General features: G+C 43.9%; 1 long non-coding RNA gene across 5 annotated transcripts in view; it reads left to right on the top strand.

The window, feature by feature from the left end:
• Positions 1-18516, top strand: part of LOC143270546 (uncharacterized) — a 62517-nt gene that overhangs the window by 13220 nt on the left and 30781 nt on the right. For 2 of the 5 annotated variants that reach the window (XR_013047738.1, XR_013047736.1), the window contains 4 exons: positions 3392-3573; positions 7342-7385; positions 12315-12454; positions 12840-16115. This is a non-coding gene — a long non-coding RNA (uncharacterized LOC143270546). Of the gene's footprint in view, positions 1-3391; positions 3574-7341; positions 7386-12314; positions 12455-12839; positions 16116-18516 lie in introns of those variants that run through there. The other 3 variants (XR_013047735.1, XR_013047734.1, XR_013047737.1) reach the window with 2 other exon arrangements.

The raw sequence follows: 18516 nt of genomic DNA, 5'->3' as shown, positions 1-18516 counted from the left end.
GCTTGGTCCTTGGCTACTTGATATCAGTGTTTGGCCTAGGAAGAGTTCTCCATTGTGGTTGGAGCAGGTTCCATTTAAATTGTCTCTTCAAACTGTGCTTCCTAGGGTCAACATTAAGTCTGACCACGTATCTCTCATTGGGTTGTCAGGAGCTCCCTTGATTTTAGAGTTTGTGGTTTATCTTCATGAAGGTCTATTGTTGGCCTGTAACATTTCCACTTTTCATTTTGCCTGGCTTGTTCTATGAGTTTTGTATGAGCTCTGAATTCTTCCCCAGTCAATATTTGCCCCAGACCTGCTTCTTCATTTGGTCGTTGGAGAATGTCCCAGGTCGTCCTCTCTCTCTGTTTTGGTTCATGCTTTTGTCAGGGTAAGTGTTAGCACTCTTGCATTCTCCTTTTCCTGCTTTGCCCCTGGCCTCTTTCATTTGAGGGATTGGTCTGGGCCCACATCCTTCCTTAGTTTGGCCCAGTCTTCTTCAGGGTCAGAGGTGTGCTGAGGCCAACTTCTCATCTTGGTTATGGCCCTGGCTTCAGTCCAGGTAAAGTTGGGGCATGGATACTCTCCTTTTCTTTCTTTGAGCCAGGTCTTTTTCTTCTGAGGGATACGGTAGAAGTCATCTCCCTCTTTGTTGGGGCCAGCCTTCTTCAGGGTCAAGGTTAGGCATGGGTGTTCTTTTCTTTTCTTTTTGTTTCATTTCATTTTGTTACTTTTCCTTCTTCTCCTTTGCCCGTGGCTCTTCCATTTAATGGACTTGCCCAGGGATACCTCTATTTTTCCTCTGAGCCAGAGCTTATTCAGCTTCAGGTTTGGGTGAAGGCCTCTTTTAGGTCATGGTTTGGCCTTTTCATTCCTAGGGTTGGTCCCTGGCCTTTTGTGTGAGGGAAGCCATTACTAATGTAGACATTATTTCTGGTCTTCATCAGGTTCATGCTTAGGCCTTGGAATACTTCTGTCTTGATATCATGGTTTAATGGTTAATCCTGGTCTACTTTCACTTTAGGTGCTTAGCATGGGCCTTTTCAGGGGCTGTTTTGGCCTGGTGTACTTTTTAAGTGTGTGGCTGTGTCCAGGCAGTTTTTGTGTTAGAGTTAAGCCTGGTTATATTGATATTCTGGGACTGTTGGTACCTGTTTCTCTTCAGGTTCGAAGCAGCGGATAATTTTGAGTGCAGGTTTGACTGGAGCTACTTTTTATTTGTAATTAGCCTTGAATTATGCTCAGCCTTTCTGAATAAAAATAACATGTGGATATTGATAGAGGACTGTATTTATTGTTCTTCTCTTACATCTCAAGTATATTCTGAGGAACATTGGCTCTTTCCAAGGGAAATGGGCACAGACACCAACACAAAGCACAGACTCCAGATGAAATAAACTACATATTACACAAATAGAAAGGGGAAGTAGGGAAGAGACAGTGGTGCTTGGGAGAGTCCTTGCTGTTGCATTGGTGACTGTGGCCATGGTAAAGAGGCACCATGAGCTCATGTGGAAAATTGTTGCTTCTCAATAAAGATAACAAAATAGAGTTCCAACAAGGTCCCTGCTGCCTTTCCTTCCGTGATCTGCTCCCATGAAGGGATATCACAGGGAGTTAATATAACAACAGAGGTTGGTCCTCCATTGATCTAGATGCTTCCTTGATAGGCACATGAGGGTTGTACAGATCTTCATGGGGCCTGTTATGCAGTGTGAGTATGGTGTCCTCTCCTGTATGTCATTCATGGCATGCACTATGAGTGTGTCCCTCTTGTCCTTGCTATGGAAACACTTCTCAAAATGTAATTTGTCTTCTACCTTGAAAACCCCTGGAACAATGAACCATGCCTTCATGATCTCTTTCAAGAAAGCTTCTTGTCATGTCCACTCACTGATGTGAGATCAGGTCTTCCCACAAAGAATGTCTGCACTGACTTACCAGAAATTGATTTCTGCTCATGTTATTATTGTTGTGAATCACAGCCCACTTTAATAGAGTGAGCTGCCAATGTGTCAAGGGCACACATGTAACCATGACAATGATTCCTTGTGTAGTGTCACAGAGACCAGGCCACACCCTGCTCAGGGAAGCACATAGGTGGTGAAGCTATGCAGATGTTTTTGGACTAGTAATTAGGGGAGGTGCCTGAAGGCTTCAGTTATCATCATTGCTTGGGGACAATTTTCCATCCAATCATCATTTCCTACTACAGAACTTCACTGCTGAGAAGAGAAAGGTCATTTGGGAAAGGTCAAACTCAGTCCATATGTACACGGATCAAATATTGGTCTATCATTTCTGATGCTCCGTTTATCATGAAGAGTCTCTCATCGTGAGGCTTGTATTGTGCCATCTGCAGGACCTGCAGCTTGGGGAACAGAGCTATTTGAAATTTGCCCTCCAGTCTGTCCCTTCACTATCATTAAACACACCTTGATTGACCAGAAACCAGAAAGCCATGAGGCTTTCCTTGCCTCCTCTCATCATGGTAGTTGATGACTTCTGAGGCTGTCACTCACTGGATATCAATATAACAGCAGTTCATCCTGTCCCATTTGGAAAGTAGAGTCCTGGGACAGGTGCTGACTCTGCCTCAGCTGTTTTCATCTTTTCTAACAAACACAAATGGAGAATAGGAGTAGAAAACAATGGACACATCCCCCTCTGAGATTACCCCTTCCCAATCTCCCACTGTCCTTTACCTTCATGCCTCTCTCCTTCCCTGAAAATTTATCTCTCAAGGCTGGTCACAGATTTCCAGCAATCCTTCCAACTCACTCTCCTTAGCGTTGAGATTCCTTTTTATTCTTCTTTTCCATAGATACTTTTTTCTTGCCCTAACATGACATTTGAAGGACAGTGGGAAGGAGGCACCTTAGAGATCTGAGGAGTTAGTCAAGGTATCACAGTGTTCCATTCCTCTATCTTATTGTGGATGGAAACCTACACTTAAGAATTGTCGCATGCAAAAAGAAAGAGAACAAAACTGAATTAACATCTTTTTCTACTGGTCCTCAACCAATCCAATCTCAGTTATAAAAGAAAAACTGAGGGGAAATTCTTCCTGTGATTTCTAGATGAAGTGTAAGCATTGTGCTACCCTCAAAGCCTAACAGGATTTAGGGAGGGTGGCCTCAAGGCTCAGAGGTTAAGAGCACCAACTGTTCTTCCAGAGGTCCTGAGTTCAATTCCCAGCACCCATATGCTGGCTCACAACAATCTGTAATGAGATCTGGTACCCTCTTCTGGGTACATAATAAATAAACAAACAAATAAATAAATAAATAAATAAATAAATAAATAAATAAATGAATAAATGAATGAATCAATGAATAACTAAATTAAAAAAATAAAATAAAATAAACCAGCTATCTAATCACAGAGCTTGAAATCCTTTTCCTGTCTGCAGCAGCAGAATCTGGAAGAAGAGAAGTTATACAGTTGCCCAGCAGAGATGCCCCTTTGCTGTCTCAGCCTGGATGCCTGTGGCAGCAGTTGCAGTAGGAACAGCCTACCTAAAAGTCTTCTGTCAGCTTCACTGAATCCTGGGATACCACAATTTCCTGCTCTTCACCAAATTCTGGATAGCCAGTAAGCATAGTTAGACTTACTTGATGGGGGTGATTTCCTCTAATCTGAAAGTGCAGTGGAGGAGGAAGGAGAAACTGAAAACTTATCTGTGCTTGGTGCCAAATGGTATCTGGGGGACTTAACATGTGACATAGATTGTAGATATCCATTTAAGAAAGATCCTGAAACATCGACACATTATTAGTAACATGGTAGAGAACATCAGTGCATGCCCCACCCCACTGTAATAGTGCTACTAAGCCATTGTAAAGGATGAAGGCACCATCAGTGTTGTGCAACAATACACACATGCTTGTTTCCGTACAACACACACAAATATGTGTCCACATTCATACATTTAAGAACATGTATGTGTCTACACCTTTGCATGCACACACACACACACACACACACACACACACACACACACACACACACAGAATTATACTTTGAATTCCAATTAGATATTCAATAGATTGGCATAACAAGAAATTAAATATAAACAAACAACCTTTGTGGCATTGGTATGCATGTATATGGTATGCATGTTGTATACAGAACTATGAGTATAGTTATGTGCATATTTTTATCAGTATCTATATGATATACCTAACATGTACAACCATATCTAACTGCACATACATGCGTATATAAATATAAAGATAAACTGAAATCCCAACTCCCAGACACCAGCCAAGGAGGCATCAGAACTTTCCAAGTGGCTGGCTTGATGTGTCAGGTCTTTCCTGTCTTCAACTCTGAGTGACTATTATGTTAATTAACAGTATCATTCATTTGAAACAAAATTTTGCACAAATTTTTCACAATGCCTTTTAATATTAAAATATTCTCTAACTTTCAGAACCACAAGAAAACCCTCTAAGGCAGAAAGCCATGAGTTGATCATGAAAACTACCAGGGAAGGGCCAATGAGATGGGTAGCTGGGTGGAAGGAAAGAGCTGACTCCTCCTAATTTGTTCATTGACCTCCATATGCAAAGAATGACAGAATGGCATGGCATGTATTGTGTGTTCATTCTCTCTCTATTGTATAGATGTATTTATTTCCTCATCACAAAATAAGTAGATAGATAGATGTTATTATTTTAAATACCAATCAGAAGATTTCTATACACTTATCATATGATATAATTAATTTTTTAAAATAACGAAAAAAATCTCATGCAGCTCACAACTGTTTGTAACGCCAGGACCAGAGGAGTTGACACTCTCACACAGGCATACATAAAGGCAAAACACCAATGAACATAAAATAGTGAATAAACAATTAAATATTTGTAGGAGATACTGGGGTCAGGAGCCCCACAATCATCCCACAGAACTAACTAACCTAGGCTCATAGTGACTCAGAGACTGAACGACCAACCAGGGAGCATGCATGGGACTGACCTATGTCCTCTCCATGTATTTTACAGTTGTATAACTTGATCTTCTTGTGAGACTCCTAACAGTGGGAGCAGGGCTTGTCTCTAATGCCTGCTTTTGGGACCCATTCCTCCTACTGAATTCCTGTGTCCAGCCTTAATGTAAAAAGTCATGCCTTGATATAACATGGCAGGCAGAAATGCACAGGAGGTCTGCCCATTTCTGAAGAGAAAAAAAGGAGGAATGGATGGGGAGCAGGAAGAGTAGAGTTTGGGGGAAGGACTGAGAGGAGAGGATGGAGGGGAAATTTTGGTTAGAATGTAAAAACAAAAATAAATAAATAAAACCAAATTTATTCCAAAAGAGGGAGACTATTGATGGTTATCATATTTAAATTTGAGATACTAAAAGAATGTCCCTCCAGGAACATTGCCACTTATTCTAACTTTATAATGTGTTTGCAGTTGTACAGCAATTGCTGGGGATGACTTTCTGTATGCTGTGAATGTGTTGCTCTGAGTGATTGATAAAACAAACAAACAAACAAAAAAAACCGCTGGTTGGACAGTAGCCAGGAAACAAGTATGGTATAGGCAGGATAAGCAGAGAGGCGAATGCTGGGAGTGGAAGGCTGAGTCAGGAGAAGCCACCGCCACCATGAGAAGTAAGATATAAAGTATGGGTAAGCCACAAGCCACATGGCAACTTACAGATTAATAGAAATGGGTTAATTTAAGATATAAGAACTAGATAGCAAGAAGCCTGCCGCGGCCATACAGTTTATAAGTAATATAAGTCTCTTGTGTGTTTACTTGGGTCTGAGCTGCTGAAGGAGCTGGGTGGACACAGGAAAACTCCAAATACAAGGGATAATTAAATCATGTTAGACATAATTTTGAGCTGTTCTAATACACAATGTGTTCATGTTGTACTTGGAATAATTATATCTTTTTTAGGCAATATTAAGACCTGGTTATTGTTTTACATTTGGAAATTAATCATGACATCAAAAGATATAATTGTGTGTCAAGTTGATAAGGGTGTAATTATGAGAGCTATTTTTGTTTGTCAAATTTATTACACCTGAAATTCATTAAAACCCCAAAATGGAGGGGCATGCCTGTGAGGTATTTTTGCTTAATTTTAAGAGAGAAGATCCACATGTAATCCTGATCTTTGCATTAGAAAGACATTCTATTAATCTGGATATTGATGAAGAAAGAAACACCTATAACTCAGATATTTTGAACCCCAAAACCCCACTTGTAATCTCAGCCAGGCCTTGTGCTGGAAGCCCTTATAACGAAATGGAAGAAGGGAGTTTTGCTCTTTAGCTGCTTGCTCTCACCTTGCTAGCAAGTCCATTCCTTCACTGGCATTGGAGCCAACTTCCTGGGGATTCCAGACTATACTGCTGATGGGCTGAGACATCAAGCATAGTGGACTGAGCAACTCCTGGATTTGAGGATTTTGCCATTATAGCCAGCCAATGTTCAATTAGCTGGACCACAGCCTCTAAGTCATTCTAAAATATAGCCTTTTGTATATATAGAAATTCATTCTGTTACCCCATAAAACCCTGAACAATGCACCAGACAGGTATAGAATTTTTAGAGTAGTTTGGGTCTGACAATAGCTCTGAGTCCAATGGCTGGGAAATCCTTGTGCAGCTCAAGATTCCTGGAACTTACTGAGATACATCAAAGCCTGAGAGTTCAGGGTTTACAGGAGTGTGAAACCTCGCCTGCCTAAAGAAGAGTCTCAGAGTGAAGTTTCAAATTGCATTTTATTCATAAAACACATTCATTTTACTCAATGGGGGCTTTCAAAACAGCAGTCCTTATATATAATGTATAGCCTTAGCAAACTATTAAATCAATGACAAGAATATAAGAAATAACAAAAATTAACAAAACCTTAAACCAAAATGAAGAACACCAAAATTCAAAGCATAAATATCCCAACATATAAACAAAAAAATTAAGCAAATTTCAGGATCACTTGGAATTTCATTATGGGAGAGCAAATGAGGTGAGGAACTGTTATTCTCTGCAGTGAATTATCTTCAGCAACACTTGCCCATAACATGGCTTCAAGTCAGCTTGCACAAGTCAGCTTCAGCACTGCACTGGAGAGAATCTTATGCTTTTGGGTGTGGTCTTTCTGGACGGCAGTGTGATGTTAACACAGTCTTCCTTGTCAGATTTCCCATCACATATGGAGTCAGCTTGTCAAAGCCCTTGATAGGAAGCTGACAGAAGAACTCTTGCTCCTCTTGTCCTCTTCATTTTGTTTTGCCCTTCACTGGGGCCACGTGCTGATAGATGTCAGGGTTCTTAGTAATTTGTGTTGTGTCCTCTGAATCTCAGACTATTTGTGATACAATCTTTTCTCTGGGAATAGTGAGCCAATGGATGTGGATCAGACTGTGGCTGGACTGCCTGATGGTAAGTTGATATTTGCCTCACTAGTGAGTTCACAGCTGAAAAGAGGTGACATTTTCTGAGGAGGCCGTGAACCTGGAGTGTAGAATATTGTGCCTTCAAGGTGTCTCTGGCTTCTTCCAGCCTTCTCGGTTTTCTGAAGAGGTGCTGTTAGGAAAAATCATCAAAGAAAATATTCAGAATCAGTTTTGCTGTGCCACTGTAAAGAAAAATCAGGGCCTATTCATCCCTAGTAGACAAAAGTTAAGGAAGAAAACACACCCCATGAATAACCTGGCTGCTGGGGATGGGGCTCAATCGTGGCTTACTTGCCTGGAACATAGTGTTTCTGCACCAGCAGCTCCTTCTGCAGGAGGCTCTCTTCCTGGGCTGTGGTCTGCTCCAGTTCCTGGTGGAAGTTTTCAAACCTAGGGGAGGAAGGCAGCTTGGGCACAAGCCTGGTGGGGACCTGCCATGTCAGCTTTTGAGCTCCCACCAGCTCTACTCAGCTAGACATTCGAGCATTGCCTTTTACGTGAGTTCATTCCTTGCTTCCCTATGGGAAAAGGGTCAGAGAGCACTTGGGCAGGATTTTTTTCTCAGCTTTTAAAAACTGCTAGAAGTTGAACTGGTAAGTACATACTGTGCTGGATTAGAAAAAAAAACAGCATATTTTTCCAACAGTCCAAATACATTATTTTGGAGAAATATCAGTATGATAAAGTCTTAGGCACAGTTCAGGAAAGATATCCCTGGCCTTGAATGGATACAGGTGAATGTGACCCTCCTGGAAAACTCTATGCCTGCCCTCTGGTGGAGCCTACACAGCAATGCAGAGAAAGCTCTGCTTATTCCTACAGCTCAGAACCCTGCATGGGATTAATTTGTCAGCTCCTACTCTGTTTATGACCAGAGTAAATCTTCTCATGAGAAACTGATAAACACTGCAGAGAGCCTGCAGTCAGCAGGAGTGTGCTGTATGCAAATCTGCAAAGGGTGGACACTTCTCTCTAAACGTGATGTTCCTGATGGAAAAGATGCAGGGGACACACTTTCCTTCATGATCAAAGGTCCTCCTTTCCAGGTTTCTGGCTGCCATGGGAATATTCATGGGGAGATCTAATCTAAGAGATGAGATACTAGAGCATACAAGAGTTCTCAGAAAGGAAGAAGGGGACACAGTCCCCATAAGATCAAGGAGAAAGCATATTGCTTCCTGTTGACTGAGCCAGCAATGACACTCTGAGGCCCTGCCCGTGGCTGGCAGCTTTGCCAATTGACAAAACTCAAAGAGGATGGAGATCCAGGTACAGCAGACCCACTTGGATCCACCTTCTTCTGGAAGCCTGGGCTCCTACCTCATCTGGGACACAGTGAAGTGATGCTGCAGCTTTACTGCCATGTCCCTTTGCCGGGTGAGCAGCTCCTTCTGCTTCATCAGGGACTGAAGATTTTCCTCAAGTCTTTGATGTTCCTGTTCAAAAGAAAATTGTGTTTCATGGGGAGGTTGTCCTAACCATGTACATAAACATGCATTCTCTTTGTCTCTCTCCTCTCCTCTCCTCTCCTCTCCTCTCCTCTCCTCTCCTCTCCTCTCCTCTCCTCTCCTCTCCTCTCCTCTCCTCTCCTCTCTCTTCTCTCTTCTCTCTCTCTCTCTCTCTCTCTCTCTCTCTCTCTCTCTCTCTCTCTCTCTCTCTCTCTCCAGCACACACATGTATATGGATGCACACATATAAGCACACTACATTCCATCCACACTTAGTTTCCCAGATAACACTAATGTAAGAATAGATCACCTGGGATACCATGGAGAAGAAAGTTACCTTTCATTAACCCCCATCCTCTCTACCCTAATTCCTGCACAGAGGCAGGAAACACATGATGCTTTGAGCACAGGGATGTGGAGAGGATTGTGTATTTTTATTCAGTCTTGATAATTTTTCATTTTATTTTTAGTTTATATGTGCAGGTGTTCAGCCTGCCTGTGTATCTGTATAACATGTGCATGCCTGGGGACCTGGTAGAGGAACTCAGCGGGCAGATAAGTCAATGCAGTGCTTGCCATGAAAACCTGTACACACACAGGTGAACACCTGGTTGCTTGATCTGTAATCTAAGCTCTTCTAGCAAGTTCCCCAGTCTGTGCATTGAAGGCTTAGTTCCTCAGCACAGGACCACTGGATGGCAGTGGACCAGCCCCTTGCTCTCACTCAGTGCTTCCCAGTGCCTACAAGGAGGGCAGCTTCCTCTTAAAGAAGCTCTCTGTATCACGGGTTGCCTCAATTTAGGCCCAAAGGAATGAGCTCAGAAAACTAGAAAATCTCTACAATCCGGCATCTATATTAAACTTCCCTCCAAAGAAGTTGATTGTGTCAGGGATTTCTTTGAGTAACAGAAGGTTGACTAACTCATGGGTAAATGACTGCATATATTATTCCATATTTAACCATATCCCATGGACCACATTGTATGTTTGCACTCATCAGTGATGGCTATCTGAAGAGTTTGCAGTGGGAATGTTCTGATGAGTCCTGCTGTATCCCTGTTGTCCCCTATTTTCTGTGGACACCACTTTCCATTCTGGAATCAATGCTCCTCCCGAAGTCTGCAGTTCCACTTTCTGAATAATTGTACATAGCTTCTCCCAGGGCTGCACTATTTTACACTACTAGCAATGTCTGAGAGATCTCATTTCTCCCAACTCTCCATCAGGCTGAATTAAACTCAGGATGAAGACTTTTGGAAAAAAAGCAATTTCTGAGTGCTGCAGACACAATATGGAGTGGGTGCTTGAGAGTATGGTGATCCTAATTGGTGCCCAAAGACAACCTCATCTCACACATCAGCATAGCTGTGGGACTCCTGCTGGGCTGGAATACAGCCACAAGCCCCTCTGCAGTTCAGAATTTCTGAGAATAAAATCCAGGCCAAGCTCTATGGACCAGGTTAGGTGAACAAAGGTTAGGCAAAGGTGAAAGGAAAATGGCAGCAGGCGATGAGGAGAAGAACAAAACAGGATGCAGGGAAGTCATCAGTGGTCAGCCTCCTTTCACCCAGAACAGAGAAGGATACAATCCCACAGCAACCTTTCCTGCCTCTCAGTAGCCTCTTTCTCAACGTCATGGACCCCATTACTTTGTTTTTCTCCAGAGGATTTCTTTGCAGATAAATAATTCTTCCTCTACAAATACCATAAAAACTTTTAGCTTGCATCAGTTATATGGCCTTTGGTTGTAGTTAGCTGTGTGGACATGCAGAAGAATGGGCAACTCCATCTGTTCTTTGACTGAGGCAAAGTCATACTAACCAGATTAGGCACAGTACTTTCTCATTGAAATCCATCTCCATCAATCTTAAAGATGTTCCAATGTTCCGTGAGAGAGTGAACATACACATAGAGGTTCAAACATATATTCTCATTCCCCAAAGATACACATAAAAACAACAACAACAACAAGAACACACACACACACACACACACACACACACACACACACACACACAACTTTCTTGAATCCAGAAAGGCAAGGGAGAAGACTAGAATGTTGCAGCACCTATTCTACTCCAGGTGGAGGTAGTGGGTCCTCCTTGCTGTCTACAAGCCTCTTAGACCCAGCCAAGCTCTTCTGCCCTGGCCTGAACTTATTTCCCTTCCCAGGGAAGTTTTTATCACCAGACTCACTGATCATACAGAGAAGTAACAACCTCTGCACAACTGAGTTGGACCACAAAAGACAAAGTGCTGGGGGAAGAAGGCAGGACATGAAGCCTCCTGATAGATTTAAGTTGACCCATTATAGTCTCCTCACTAAACTTACCTAGACTCCTTCACAGAAGACATTGACAGCACCAGCGAATGGAAGTCACCCATTGTCATTACCCAACAACTTTTGACCAGATTACAGTGCACATTATATGAAAACAGCCCCAGGCCAGTCAGTGGAAGGCTACTTAGGTCATCCACAGCAGTTTTCTAAAATGCAGCACTCGATACAACTATGAGTTGGACTCTGTCCTAAGAGTGAGTATCAAAATGTCAGGTTCCATGTTGTGAAGCCAGTAGACAAAACAGACCTTTCCTGGAAAGTTACCTCTATGTCATGAAAGAAAAGAAGTCTACTTTTTATATTTAAAGTAGCTCCATTGTTTGATTTTTGTGATTTATTATAAGTTGCATTAAATACAAAGTAATAAAAATGTTTAAAAATTAAGAGAAACCAACAAGTCAGTTCTCTTTCTGACCAAATGAACCATATAGCAACAAAATGAGACAGAATAATACAGGACGCTCTACTGTGAGGAGACAGGACATCCAAAGATCTGTGGCTATCCAGCTTAGACAGAACAGAAATTTTCAGGTTCAGTGAGAGACTCGGGCTGAAGGGAATAAGGGAGAAAGCAACAGAGGACACTCGATGTCATCATCAGACCTTCCAAAACACCCACAGATGTATGTGCCCTCAGACAGGCATACTCACACACAGACACAAATCCCTCCAATCATCAGTGATCAGAATGCAGTGAGGAGGACATCACACTGGATGAGGATGACATTGCCAGTTGGTTTTAAACTCCTCACAATAGCTGTTATAAGTTAGTCCCACAGTTCTGCATAATTTTGGACTAAAAATGCCTGGAGAAACATGCTGAGTCTCTGCAGGCTATGTTGATGCAGTTGGCTCAAATCTGCCACCCTGACCCCTGCCTGTCATAAGCCCTTGCCAAATCCCTTGACATCCAGTGAGCTTTAGAATGTAAGATCCAGGATGGGAGAACTGGCCAATGCCACTCACAGCAAACAGTACTGACAAACTGTTAATTTAGTTTCTGTCACTGTGAACCAAGAGCTTGGCCAGGTAAAGAGAACAACATGGCAGTCTGGGAACAAGAGAGTAAAATGCCATATGACACCCAAAACGATGTCTATGAGACCCGGTCATTTGACTTTTTCAGGGGGCGTTCCTCCTTCCATGCTGTGTCTGCTCTGATCTGACATGACCCCTGCCAAGCAAAGGAGACCCAGACCCTTGATCTGAAACACTTGATCTCTTTGGCTCCCATCACAGCCCGGCTCCTCCCATCCTGACATACAGGTGAGTGAGATGTGACTTATTTGTCTCCCTCAATGGACTGTAGCTTCCAGCAGAGTAGTAGGATTTGCTTGCTCTAAAAGGCTAACTCCCAGAAAGATTTGTGAATGATCACAGAAGTGAACTAACTATTGGATGGGTTGGGTCAGGTGGATAAGTGAGTAGATGGTTACATGGGTGTGTGCATATGTGTGTGTATGGTCAGACTGGTGACCAGGTTGGCCCTGCTGCTTCAACCTACCTGCAGCTGCCTTGTCCAGAGGTCATACATCTTCTCATGGGCCTCCTCAAAGAGCCTCTTTGCCTCCTCACAGGACTCTTGTAGTAAAATCTGCTCGCCCTGCAGCTTTTTCTTGTCCTCTAGCAACATTCTCACTTTTTCTTTCAGCTGAGACTGTTCACTCAGGTGCTGACTGTAGAGGGTGCTGAAATATCACCAAAAATGATGAGCTCCATCTCCATCTGCCACTCCTGCCTGGTATACCATGATTCCTGCAAGGTCCCATGTCCCTATCCCCAACAGCCCTGGGCTGGAGCCCTCATTATCCAGGCCAGAATCACTCAGGTGCAGGCCAAAGAAAGAGAATAGCCAATTTCCAGAAAGATTTATACTACTTCTGAAGACCCTGACAGCAAAAGGGATCCATGTACCTCTGAAGACTTGATCTGCTACCTCCTGAACACACATCCTGGTACTTAACTGTTCACAGTATTGGGAAAACATGAGCAGGTAGAGGGAAACAATGCTCTGAGGGAGACAGAAGACCCATCTGGAATATATTCCATCCATGTGTCTCATAGAAAACAGCTCTCTTAGCTCCTGTCAGAGCCACAAAAGCCATGGTGCAAACCATGTTTTCTGTCTAGAAGTTCCAGAAGCTGACAGGAAAATGTTGGGAGGGGCTCTCAGACTCTTCACACTTAAGAGAACTCAGTCTAGAATGCACAAGCTATAAGGCAGGCTGCTTGGTAAGGGGTAAACAGAGTAGAACCACAGCCCTCACTTTGGTTTAAAGGTGGAGAAGGGAAGAAGATGCTGTGGGATATATTTCTGTATGCCATGAATATGTATTGCTCACATTGGTTAATAAATAAGCTGTTTTGGCCTATGGCATGGCAGTAAGGAGCCAGGCAGGAAAATACAGGAGAGACATAGAAGAAAGGCAGAGGTGGAGGAGATGCCAGCTGCCACCCAAGGAGCAACATGCCAACAGCCTGGCAATGTAGCAGCCATATGGCAAAACACAGATGAATAAAATTGGGTTAATTTAAGATGACAGAGGTAGCTAGGCTGAAACTTAAGCCATTGGCCATAGAGTTTGTAAGTAATGTGAGGCTCTGTGTGTTTATTTGGACCATTTGGCTGTAGGAGGCATCAGGGACAGATTCCTCCTGACAGCGGGGTCAGGCAGGACTGGAGAAACTTCAGACAACAAGAAGCAGTCCTAACCAAGTTCTGGAGTTCACCCAAGTCAGGCACTCAATGGTAGATTTTGGTCTTCTCACTCAGCTCTTTGCACTTGTACAAGGACTCACTAATCTCCTTGGGTAATTTCTTCACATCTGACATATCCTTCTTATGCTCTGTGTTCTGCATCTCATGCTCCGAATTCAGCCTGTGGTAGGGAGTAGCCACAGGAACAACAAACCCTGTGATCATAGGCCTCAGGGAGCCCATGAATTAAGGTTGTATTTTGCACTACCCTAGCCTACTGGATGTCACACCCTGAATCCTATGTACTGGGAACTCTTGATGTGCATTAGACTTGCTACCCTGCCCCAGGTCCAGGAAAGGCTGGGTGTCAACAGGGAGGGAGACAGGGCTTCATGAGCTCCCTCAGTAGGCTTGGAGAGGTAGACTAGCTCTCTAAGTAGGTCCACCGGCGTGGGCCTCCCTGAAATCTGCAATGACATTTCCACTGTCGTGAGAACAGAAATGCTTTGTCCTTACAAGGATACCCAGACTCATCATCAGTATTGCTATGGAGGAGGCACTCTATGAGCATGGCTTATAAACTCCCAAGGGGATTCGAAGAATCACCAGGGTGAGCAGAAAGACTGAGAACTGTGATGTTCAAAGTGGAACTCCCTGATCTCAGCACTTATATCACCTGAAATCTTTGAATCAGGCAAATCTTCAGGCCTACTATTAATCTCTAACTCCAAGATCTGAAGGGACCTTGTGTCCCCATACACACACAATGTAGGGGAGCCTCTCAGAGACGCTACAGAACACACTGAGACACCAAATCCTTAGCACAAAGAGATGCATTTCCCCAGCAGGGCAAGCACGGCATTGGGAGCCTGCCTCTGGATCAGGCAAAGGCAGACAACACACAGCAGGCTTTTTTCCGCAGTGGGATTTTAAATAGAAAGTTTAAGTCTCTGCTAGGGTGAGTTGCTGAGATCTGATTGGTCAGGTTGGCAAGTGTAGCCAAGAAATGAATTTTTATGGTTGGACTTTGATGTTTAGTTTCAAGAATGAGTTGGTGTCCACAAAAGGGAATGAACTCTGGAGACTAAATTAAGGTATGTAATCTAATGGTTTATTGAGGGAGAGGGAAGTGAAAAGGGCAAAACCTGCCATTGCCATGTTTGCAAAGTTTGGTCCCCTTAGAGGGCAATTCACATGCACACAAACCCACACACAGTTAGGATGTCAGAGAAATGCAGGTGGGTGGCATTGCCTCACAGTACAAGTAACAAGACCAGAGAGGAACAGGGATGGACTCCAGGCCTTCCAGTCACACACAGATGGAACAAGTAGGACCACCAGGCCCTTCAAGCTGCTCCCAGAGCAACAAGCAAAAGTAAATATCTTGTCAAATACAGAGACTCAGGTTAAACTCAGAGCACACAGCATCTCCTACAAGCCAACACCTGTCAAGGCCTCTTGAAATGCATTTTGTGATCTTACACCCTACTGCCCCTCTCTGTGGATTGTGATTCAGGCCACAGGCTCTGGGTTTCATAAGGAGGAAGCAGAACAGCCTGTATCCCATCTCACTGTTACAGGCTTCAGTTCTGCCTCTCAGATGCATTCAGGAAAATTTGCTTGTGCAGGTCACCTTGCAGGTGCAACTTTCAGTGACCCAAGGACTGCTGGAATTGACACAGTAGGGTCAAGACATTCACCAGAGAACATGGCATGATGAATACCTGTTGTTCAACTCATTGTTGTAATGGGCCAGGAATTCACGCAGTTCATTCCTGTCATTGTTCATCATCTGTAGCTGAAGTTTCAGTTTTTCCACCTGGTTCAGCTGGTGCTCCTGCTCAGTGAGGAAGAAGGGTGTGGATGATGCCTTCCTAGCAGTTCCTGTAGGTACATAAACACAAGTGAATTTGTACAAATGAATGGCATAAGCCAAGAAGGTCATGTGGAGTCCCAAGAGGAGGCCTGAGGAAGAGGAAATGCATGGAACCCAGTAAAGCCCTCAAAGATCAGAGCAGCTCTCCTTAAGCTGGGCCTCATAAGCCATGTGTCTGTCTCCAATCACTATGGCTAGATATATGCCTCAGCCCCTACTGCAGCCCCACTGGCCCTGAAAGACATAAGCAAGGCCAGTCATGTTGGTTTGGAATTGTCAGCTAATACCTGATAGGTGGTGGTATTATGTTCCCCCAAATATTGTGCACCCTAATAAACTTATCTGGGTTCAGAGATTGGGACAGCCACTAGATGCAGAGGCTAAAAGTGGTGGCACTCACGCCTTTAATCCTAGCATTCTAGAGGCAGAAATCCCTCTGGATCTCTGTGAGTTCAAGGCCACAATGGAAACAGCCAGGCATGGTGACTCACACCTTTAATCCCAGGGAGTGATGGCAGAAAGCAGAAAGGTATATAAGGCATGAGGACCAGAAACTAGAAGCTTTTGGCTGGTTAAGCTTTCAGGCTTTTGAGCAGCAGTTCAGCTGAGAGTCATTGGGACGAGGACACAGAATCATCAATTCTGAGGAAACAGGATCAGCTCAGGAAACTGTCGAGGTGAGGAAGCTGTGGCTTGTTCTGCTTCTCTGATCTTCCAGCATTCACCCCAATGCTTGGCTCAGGTTTGATTTTATTAATAAGAATTGTTAAGATTCGTGCTACACTGATGTGATGCAAGGAAGTTAGGAGTCCCTACTGCTTTTCACCTCCCAGCCCTGATAACCTGTGTCCACGACTAAAAGGAACTGAATGTCTCAGACCTGGGTACATGGATGGAAAATTTCCCTCCTTGGTATTTACATCAGATATAAAACGCAACAACATCTCATTCTGATACCGCATTAGTGGTTCTGGGCCTCTTGTTGCAATCTTTACCACTCAGAATGAACTGAAGGAGGTCGCAGCACAGCAGCTGCAGACTTGTCCATCCCTGGCCCTCTACCAACTAACCATCAGGAATCCTCCACCTTGGATCTGCTCTTTAGGAACCCAGATAAGCAGCATGGACCCATTGCTTCATGATTACAGCTACTGATCCCCATTACTAGAAAGTCCATTTCTAGCCTCACCTCCTCCTTAGGAAACTAGGGCTCTCTCTGTCAACCAGTGTGATCAGTCTTGCCAACATGTCAATTTGGTGAACAATATAAACACTTAGTGAATGCCTCAAGGGCAGTTGGCATTGCCCAGACTCTGGTGATTTCATAGAAGATGCCACTGGCTCTCCAGGATATAACAGAATTTCCAGAGAATGGATTGTTAGGGCCACTGTCAATGGTCATCTCCTATCTGATAAAAAGCTCTTCCCCAATTCACCAATAGCCAAGATGCCCTTTCCAGGATTCTTTCCTGAGACACAGGGGAAGGCCTTCAGCACCTCCTCCTTCCAATCCCGAGATCTCTTTGATTCATTAGAATCTAGTTCATTCTAATTCAATAGTTCATCATGTGTGGAGAGCAAGACTAAGTTTCCACACAACGTCCAGGAATAACTCTTCTCATCCTGATGATCTCCAACTAATAAGATGAAAAATTAAGGATGCTAAGAAATTAGCTCAGGACAATGGGGAGGGAAAATCAGTTCCATGAGGTGAACAAGACATCAAAGAAGATCCACAGGGCTGTTACAATGTATGGTGGTAGTGGAGGATTATGTGGGTCCTGTCAGAACAATGATAAGTCACACAGGTAATGATGAAACTATTGCCAAAAGCTTCAGCAGAATACATTCCAGCCATCATGATGTTAGCAAAGGTATTATCAACTACTGATAAGTATGACTGAAAGTACCTAAGGACTGGGCATCCTTAGGTGAGCCCTCAGAAACCAAGAACAAATACTTACAGGAAGAGTGATGTGTCCTAGTCCTGCACTCAAGCTAGAGGAAAGAGGACTGGCTAGTGAGAGGGCAGGAACTCAGAAACCTTAGGGGTCTCTGACATGTGGCAATACTTGGTGGCTCCTGCCCTGCCAGTGGTTGTTATTTAAAATGTGAGACTCTCTAGATCTGGCCAGGGGACTTTACTCTCCCTGTTATTTTTGGCACACACCAAGAGAAATACAGTGTGGGTGAAGTCCAGGGCTGGATCTGAAACCTCTTTAGTCCCTCTGTGCTTCCTTCCCACTCAGAGTGAAAGAAGAGGGCCCTCAACAGAGCAGCTTCAGCCTTGACCATCCCTGGCTCTCTGCCAAACGAACCATGGAAAATCCTCAAGTCTGGGTCTGCTCTTGAAGAACTCAGAGGACCAGGATAGGCCCATCATTGCTTCTCAGAAACTCTCCTCTCCTGAGCCCCACTCCTGGAAGGATCAGCTGAAGCCTTCCTCCTTCAGGAAGCTCCCCATCCCTTTCCCAGGACTCACTGTGCTTTCCCCAGAACCATTTGTTTCTTGATGTGTGACATGGAGACTGAAGGCCATCTTCCTTCTGCCTCCCTCTGATCTCCCTGTGCTCGCCATCCTGTCTCCCAAGAATCCTGTTCAGTCTAGTCAGCATGTCTGTCGGTGAAACAAGAGGCACTGCACCAATGCCCCAATGACAGTTGGTGTTGCCACAACACTGGTGACATCACATGGAATGCCAGGGCTCTCCAGGAGACAGTAGAATGTCCATGTGCTGATGTCACATGGTATAT

The sequence above is a fragment of the Peromyscus maniculatus genome, chromosome 23 (genome assembly GCF_049852395.1).
Source record: "Peromyscus maniculatus bairdii isolate BWxNUB_F1_BW_parent chromosome 23, HU_Pman_BW_mat_3.1, whole genome shotgun sequence".
Lineage (NCBI taxonomy): Eukaryota > Metazoa > Chordata > Mammalia > Rodentia > Cricetidae > Peromyscus > Peromyscus maniculatus.
Note: the sequence above shows the minus strand (reverse complement) of the source record. Positions and strands in the feature narration are given on the sequence as shown.